At 40.1% G+C, this 7,282-nt stretch overlaps 1 protein-coding gene across 8 annotated transcripts in view; it reads left to right on the top strand.

The window, feature by feature from the left end:
• The first annotated feature begins 6,251 nt into the window (after positions 1 to 6,251).
• Positions 6,252 to 7,282, top strand: part of itpr1b (inositol 1,4,5-trisphosphate receptor, type 1b) — an 89,513-nt gene continuing 88,482 nt past the window's right edge. For 5 of the 8 annotated variants that reach the window (XM_017430558.2, XM_017430557.2, XM_017430556.2 and 2 more), the window contains exon 1: positions 6,253 to 6,463. The gene's annotated coding sequence lies outside the window, so the exon portion shown is untranslated. Of the gene's footprint in view, positions 6,464 to 7,282 lie in introns of all 8 variants that reach the window. The other 3 variants (XM_037975190.1, XM_017430548.2, XM_025009190.2) reach the window with 1 other exon arrangement.

Raw genomic sequence — 7,282 nt, 5'->3', positions numbered from 1 at the left:
TCATTAATAAATGTGCAAAAAAATATCTAAATTGTGTGCATCCACAGAGGTAAGAATGTGCTTTAGAACATGTAGTGAAAGTGAAGCTTCCTTCCTCCTAATCCTGATGGATTATCTGCAGTTAAAGCAGCTTACAGGACATGTCACAGACCAGGTTAAACAGGTCACTTAACCCCGCCGCCTCCTTTGGGTATTGTTTCATTTCAGGGGATCAGCTCAAACAGAGAAGAATCTGAGGGGCAACAGTATTGAAAAAAAAAGAAGAAAGAAATCACTGCCTGTCTGCACAAATCAGACACCTGTCCCCCTTTCAGACATGCAGTCCCTCCTGGCACGGTCTGTCAAACTGATTATGTCGTAACCAAGGGGACGGGCTGAAGTGATCCCCTGCTCTGTGGACATGTTGGTGAGGAGGGAACTCACTGAAGGTGTCACTTTATATCAGCATCTTAGCCAGGGCGTGACACAAAAATGAAAATCCGAAAGATATTCACAGTAATCTTATCCATGCACACATACTTTTTTTTACAACAACTATAAATAGGAAAAAGTTATTTTTCATAGTTGTATGACAAAATCACAAGGCCTAATTAGAATAACTCTGCACCTGCATTAATCAGACTATTTCCGCTGGGATTATGCAGGCCATTAAACCAGTATAATTGTTTTTTTTTATTTTTAGCGAGGTAGAGCTCTTCCTCGTGTTAGGGTGTTAGGTACCAAGAAGGCAAAGAAAGTGGGGTTTCAATATTTTTTTGGTAGTTCAATTTAGATTCTTATCTGTAGTTCAACTGTTTAGTTTGCCATCTAGCTTCTTGAAAAGCACTCACATGAGGTTAGTCAAAGAGGAAATCTCAATGTACAAAAATAGATTGTTTAAAGTTTTAGAGGAGGGGTGACATTATTGTAACTTGTCTCAGTGTGATGTCAGTAAATGGGTGTACCGTGTAGTATGCTTTATTTAGCTGGGGTGTGATATTATTTGGCTTCAGAAAGAAATTTTATGTTGCAGCTTGATCCTATAATAATCTAAATGTACGTAATATTTTTCTCATCAATTTAATATCTGTCTTTACCCCATTAAAACAAAGTGAAAGTGGAATTTTATATGATTTTGTAAATTTATTACAGATGAAAGAATCTGTAATATCACATTCACATAAGTATTTAGATTTCATTGTGACAACGCTTGAACGTTAGCTCAGTTGTCTCAATTACTGCAGAGATGTTTCTACACCTTGGCTGGATTCTTCTGGTGGTAAAATAAATTGATTGGACATGATTCAGACAGGAACATGCTTCTCCTAGCTTACAATTCATATCAGAGCAAAAACCAAGTATTTCTCCCTGGGAATACTCTCTATTACTTCATCGAGATCCTTCCAGAATTTCTCTTTCTCTTCTACTTCACATCCAACCTGTGGAGCAGAACCACTGACAACACTGAACATCAGGCTTCTACTTCTACCTTCAGACATGTCACCCTCTCTGACACTGTTTTCACCTTGACTACATTCCTTGCTAATGCCTCCTTCAAGATCACCCCTACTCCATTTCTCTTCCTATCCACACCATGGTAGAACATTTTAAACCCTGCCCCAATGCTGCGAGCCTTGCTGCCCTTCCACTTGGTCTCTCGCACACATAACACATTTACCTTCCTTCTCTGCATCATGTCAGCCAGCTCTCTACCTTTGCCTGTCGTTGTCCCTACGTTTAGAGTTGCAACCCTCAATCCTACACTCCTGCCTTTTCTCTTCTCCCTCTGTCTCCTGGCATGTTTCCCCCCTTTCCCCCCATGTTGTCTTTGACTAACAGTAGTACAGTTTCTGCTGGCACCCTTTTTGTCAACCACAACAGTGGAGGTCGTTGTTAACCCGGGCCTCGACCGATCCAGTGTGGTGTTGCTTAGATGAGCTCCTATGTTTGTTTTGCAAAAGTGTTTTACGCCGAATGGCCGTCCTGACACAACCCTCACCATTTACTGGGGCTTGGGACCAGCAAAGAGATACACTGGCTTGTGCTCCTTATTGGCTGGTTTCCAGATGGAAGCTTCTCCTCAAAGAAAAACTCTTGAAAGCTTCTTGAAGGATTCTCAGACTGTGAGGAACATGATTCATTGGTCTAATGAAACCAAAATTAAACTGTTTGGCCTTGATTCTGTCATTATGTTCTGAGGAAACCATTACTTGCTCAACACCATTCCCACCATCCTCCTCAATAAAAACCTGTTTCACAGAGCTCCGGGTCTCAGACTGGGCTAGAGGTTCACCTTCCAACATGTCAATAAGCCAAAGCACAGAATTTTTTATTTTTGCTTTAAAGGAATTAACAAATTAAAAGAAAATCTGTCTTCACTTTTTAAATATGAGAGTAGATTAATGAGAAGAAAAGATTTGAAACAACTGCAGTAGCAGGCTCCACTATAACTAATAATGTTGCAGACTGAAAAGGCCTGAGCGAAATGGAGTAAAATGTTGACAGTTGTTTCTTTGTTGTGTGTCTGAATATCTCACTGTTCACATGCAAGATGTACCTTTGTAATCCAGGTGTGCTTGTTACATTTTAAGAAAGCTATTGGGTGGATCTGAAATTGAAAGGAGTTCTACAGATTTGGATTGCTAATAAGCCATCATGTGGGTCTTGCTCCCAGCAGCATTAGTCTTCAGTGGCTTGTTGTCCCAGATCTGTGACTGCACTCAGAGAGTTAAAGCGCCCTACATCTTTCCTCTCAACAAGTCTAGACAGGATCGGGAATTTGAAACTTGTTCTCTTGTATGAAAATAACGTTTGACAGATGTTTTTGAATTGGTTTTGCAGACTAGGCCCACACAATGTCCCACAAACAAGAAATCTTATCAGCCATTTTCTATAGCTTCCCAGGGAGAGGCCTCAGTCTGCAAAAAAAAAAAAGAGAAGACTCACTCTAAAATGCACACAAGGATGAATGCCACAGTCTGTGCTCCTACACAGATGGTTACTGCATTCTCCCATCCCACTGTCTCTGGAACAATCCAAACATGCAGATGTTGCATTCTGTTTGGGCAGAAGCAGCCCGTTGTTTTCGCATCAGTTTAAAGACCATGCATCACCACTACCTCCCACCAAGCTCGCACTCTTGTTTATGACCTCTTACAGTGCATGGGAAATCAATCTGTCTTTACACCCATCCCATCTCTATCTAAAGCCCTTGTTCTTGTTGTGCTTTCTGTGAGTAAACAGCAGCAGATGAGCACCTCAGGTTGAAGCGAGTCACTGAAAGAACACACTGATCAGGGATTGAAGACAGATCCACGTTCACAAAACTGAATTTACCCACTGCTGACATCCAAATTGTTGCTATACTGAAACATAGAAGCACTTGGGTCCAGTTTTATATTTAATCTTTTTTTTTTTCCTTCGTGGAAGCCTGTCGTCTGAACACAGTATCCATGACAACCGAGTACTCACCAATCTGTATTCAACTTCACCTAATGTCAAATTTATCCTAAGCCTGAAATAAGAAGTATCTGAGATGTTGTGAAATCATAACTTTGACAGCACACTTTGACCCACAAACTCTGATGTGCAGAAACAAAGCTCCCATAATCCAGTGTTCTGTCAACAAAAGAGGGATGTGGTCCAGTTTTGCGTAAATGCTCTTCTATTTCATCAATTATTGATTGCCTGACACATGAGGAAAGAGTGTGCAATCACACTGCCAGTGATGCCACATGTATATTAGGTGTTTTTGTGCTGCATCCTGCTGCTGTGGTGATTCTGGAGGTTTCTGAATTTTTGGTACTTCCTGGTGGGCCGTCTCGACGGCTGATTGGCAGCTTCTTGTCACTCCCTCTACACCTGTGGCAGATCAGGCTCATCAGAAGGCAGCTGGTACTTAAGGCCGTGGTGGGAACCAGACCAGCGCTGGAGCATTGTTTTGCCTCTGTGGTAATGTGCTAAGCCTCTTGTGAATTACGAGCTTTTCTTGTGAACCCTTGCTGAGCTTTTTGTATTTTTTCGTGCTTCTACCTACCTAGGACTACCTAACCTGCGTGGACCCAGTCTGGTCTGCTGTGGACACCTGCCTCGGAGATAAGTTACCTATCTGTTTGCCTGTGCCTGTCTGCCTGCCTCGTGAGAGATACTTACCTACTGCCTCCTGGTGAATCTGCCAACCTGTTACTGGAAAATACCTACCTTTGGACTCCCCTCCGTGCTGTGGATCATCCTTCGCACAGTAAGGCCTCCCACCTGTGGATATAATACTTACCTGCCTTCCTCACCAAGGAAATACTTGCCACGTCCTCTGCTTCCAGGTTCCTGGTTCCTGTAATTATTCCTGCTCCCGATTCACTGTAAAATAAACTCGCTTCCTATTATCTTGGTCTCCCGTGTCTGTCTGACGCCGAGCTGCTCATTTCAGAATATTTACGAATCCTGACAGCTGCTTCTCCATTTTATGCCAGCACTGGGAATACAGAGCACTTAAACATGAATAACGCACGTCTAATTTTGTTTGATTTGTCTTAAAGTATTCTGCTACATCTCAATCAACATGTATTAACATCTCAAAGACCTCAGTGGGCACAATATGAAGGCTGGTGCAGAGAGGAGAAAGAGAACAGAAGCTCTCTTTTTATGATAATGGACACTTCTCTTTTCCCCACTTACTCCACTCTTACCATCTCTGTAGATCTTGCAGCTAAGATACTGCATTAGGAGCTAATCAGTGGGTTTGATAAATGCCACCAGGCCCATTTTAGGGATGAAAGTGTTTTTTTTTTTTTTTTTTTTTTTTCATCCCGTGAGCCACTCTGTTTCTCATTTGTGTTGTAATTATGAAAGATCCATCTTTGATGCTTTCCGCCCTATGTTGTGGTATTTGTGCATTCAGTGTTTATGAATATTTCACTACACGGAGTCTTTTCGTGATCCATAAAATTGAACATGTAAACTGGAAATACAAATAAACTGGATAGTGTTAGTTTTAGGATTTAGATCTTTCAAATAATAATGATATTTTGGGAAGCTAATGTCTACTTAACATGAACTACCCATGAGTCTCAGTGCCAGTGTTGGACTCTCTGACAGGAAGCTGCTGCTCACACCATTGATGTCTTTATCCTGTGTGCTTTCACATGTTGACATGCACAGCATGAGCCCCTATTTGTAAGGTGGTACGTATGCTTCTGTTTTTGACATTACATACATGAAATAATGTCCACAGCATGTGACACATCAATGGGAGGATTTTGTAATTAGACACCAATCTCCTGCACTTGATTATATAAACACAGGGGTTTCTGTAACAAAACTGGCTTTGGGTTACCTTCATTGAAACCGGTAATTATGGACCAATTAAAAAGAAAAATTGTAAAATAATATTGTCTCACAAACCATAAATGTGAATAAATGAATGAGATGATATTTATTTTCTACCTTTCCTTGTGTATATGCAGTATATTATGAACAATATGGAATTAGAGGCATTTCAAATGGTTAGTAAAGTTATTTAAATAATAAGTTTTAATGTGTAAACATCAATGATTCAATCACAGCTAAGGAGAACAATCTATGAGGTTCCATATTAAGAGATGGGTTATTTATAACTTTATTTAAATTATATTCATTCTATAACTATTATGTTAAAACCTATAATGTCTGCAGATGATACTAATGTATTTAGCTCAGGGGTAGAGATATAAGAATGAGTAAAAACAGTAAAAAGAGAACTGATTAGAGACAATAATGGTTTGACAGTTTTCCATTAAGACAAATACCAGTGTGTTTATTTTGTTTGGTTAATTTTCTATGGCAGCTATCTTGAATTGGATTGACTCCAAAAGTTAATCAGTTGTAGATGAAAATTCATAGATTATTTGAGAATTTCATTAAAATCCATTCAATAGTTCATAAGATATTTTGCTAACATGTCACACAGACAGACACAGGCAACAACATGACTGCCCACCTTTCAGATTCATAGGTTATAAAGTAAATTGGGGAGACTTTGTGGTCTTTCTATGTGACTTTTTGAATTTGGCACAGCTTCTACCTGTTGCTTTAGTTTGGTTCGTTTGTTTTATGTTGTCAGTGTGATAGTAACTGTTTTTTTTATTAAATCAAAAATAAATGTATTCATAAATCGAGTTTTAAAGCAGCTGAACGAGGACGCCTACTTCTGCTTCAAGACCCCCTTTCCCCACGAGACAACTACACTACCCAGAAAGCTTTGCGTGCAGTATAGATAGGAACGAAATGGGCGGTCCGGCGGTGACATGTGGAGGAGGTAAGAAGAGGACTGTTGCAGAGGACGCGTTCAGCTGTCAGAGATAACGCTACTGTCACCTGGAGTCTCTCTCTGCCATGGACTTACCCGAGGCTGGCGCTGTGGAAATTATCCCGTGCTGACCCACTTCCTGTCGCCCCTTCCAGTCTCCAGCTGTTCTTTCATTTTGACGTCTTTATCGTTTTCTGCAAGGTAAAGTCAATTGTCTGTTTGTAGTCTTACAGGCAGCGCGCTGCTCTTCTTCTGTTTTTTTTGTTTTTTGTTTTTTTTTATGTGAGAGCATCCCCGTCAGGAAGTAGCCCACGCGCTCATTGTTTCTACCGTTTGCTGCGGCTCGTGCGTTTAAACGGCACAAAGAGAGAGAGAGAAAAAAGCGAAACAAAACTGTAGTGTGGTTGGCAGGGATGTCTTTGTTTACCTTTAACACTCTGGGTGTAATTTAAACGTCGCAGATTAATTACATTGACTATTTGTTTTTTTTAGTCATGCTGTAGTTGAAATACAAAGTTTATGTGTGTGGTCTTAATACGACCTTTAGCTTCAACCAAACAACCTAACTTACGCTTAGAGAAGTGTGCAGTATTTTAAGGTAATGTCAAAATGTCACATTCGAGTCGTTTAAGCAATGTTAAGTGAAAACTCTTGGCAAAAATTGTGTCTGTTCAGTCAAAGCACCGTTTTTACTCGAAATAAATAAACGGACTTGACCTCCTTGGAGCTGTTTCACAAGCAGAAACACTCAACCTGTCTACAGGCAGCTGACCCAAATCTAAGATGTATTGGTTTCATGCAGCAAATGGAGTGCTCAGAGAAGGAGAAGAAAAAAAAAACTTTTATTTTTATTTCCTTAGGTGGTTTTTATTGCCCACCTTCTAAAAAATGTTCCATAGTGTTGAACGTGCTGTACAGTTGAAACGTTTACAGAGTACTGATTATTTATCTTGTTTTTGTATTTATTTTAATGTAAGTTTGAATTTATTATGGAGACACTGGTAAAGATGCATTAGTAAA

Source organism: Kryptolebias marmoratus, linkage group LG4 (assembly GCF_001649575.2).
Source record: "Kryptolebias marmoratus isolate JLee-2015 linkage group LG4, ASM164957v2, whole genome shotgun sequence".
NCBI lineage: Eukaryota > Metazoa > Chordata > Actinopteri > Cyprinodontiformes > Rivulidae > Kryptolebias > Kryptolebias marmoratus.
Note: the sequence above shows the minus strand (reverse complement) of the source record. Positions and strands in the feature narration are given on the sequence as shown.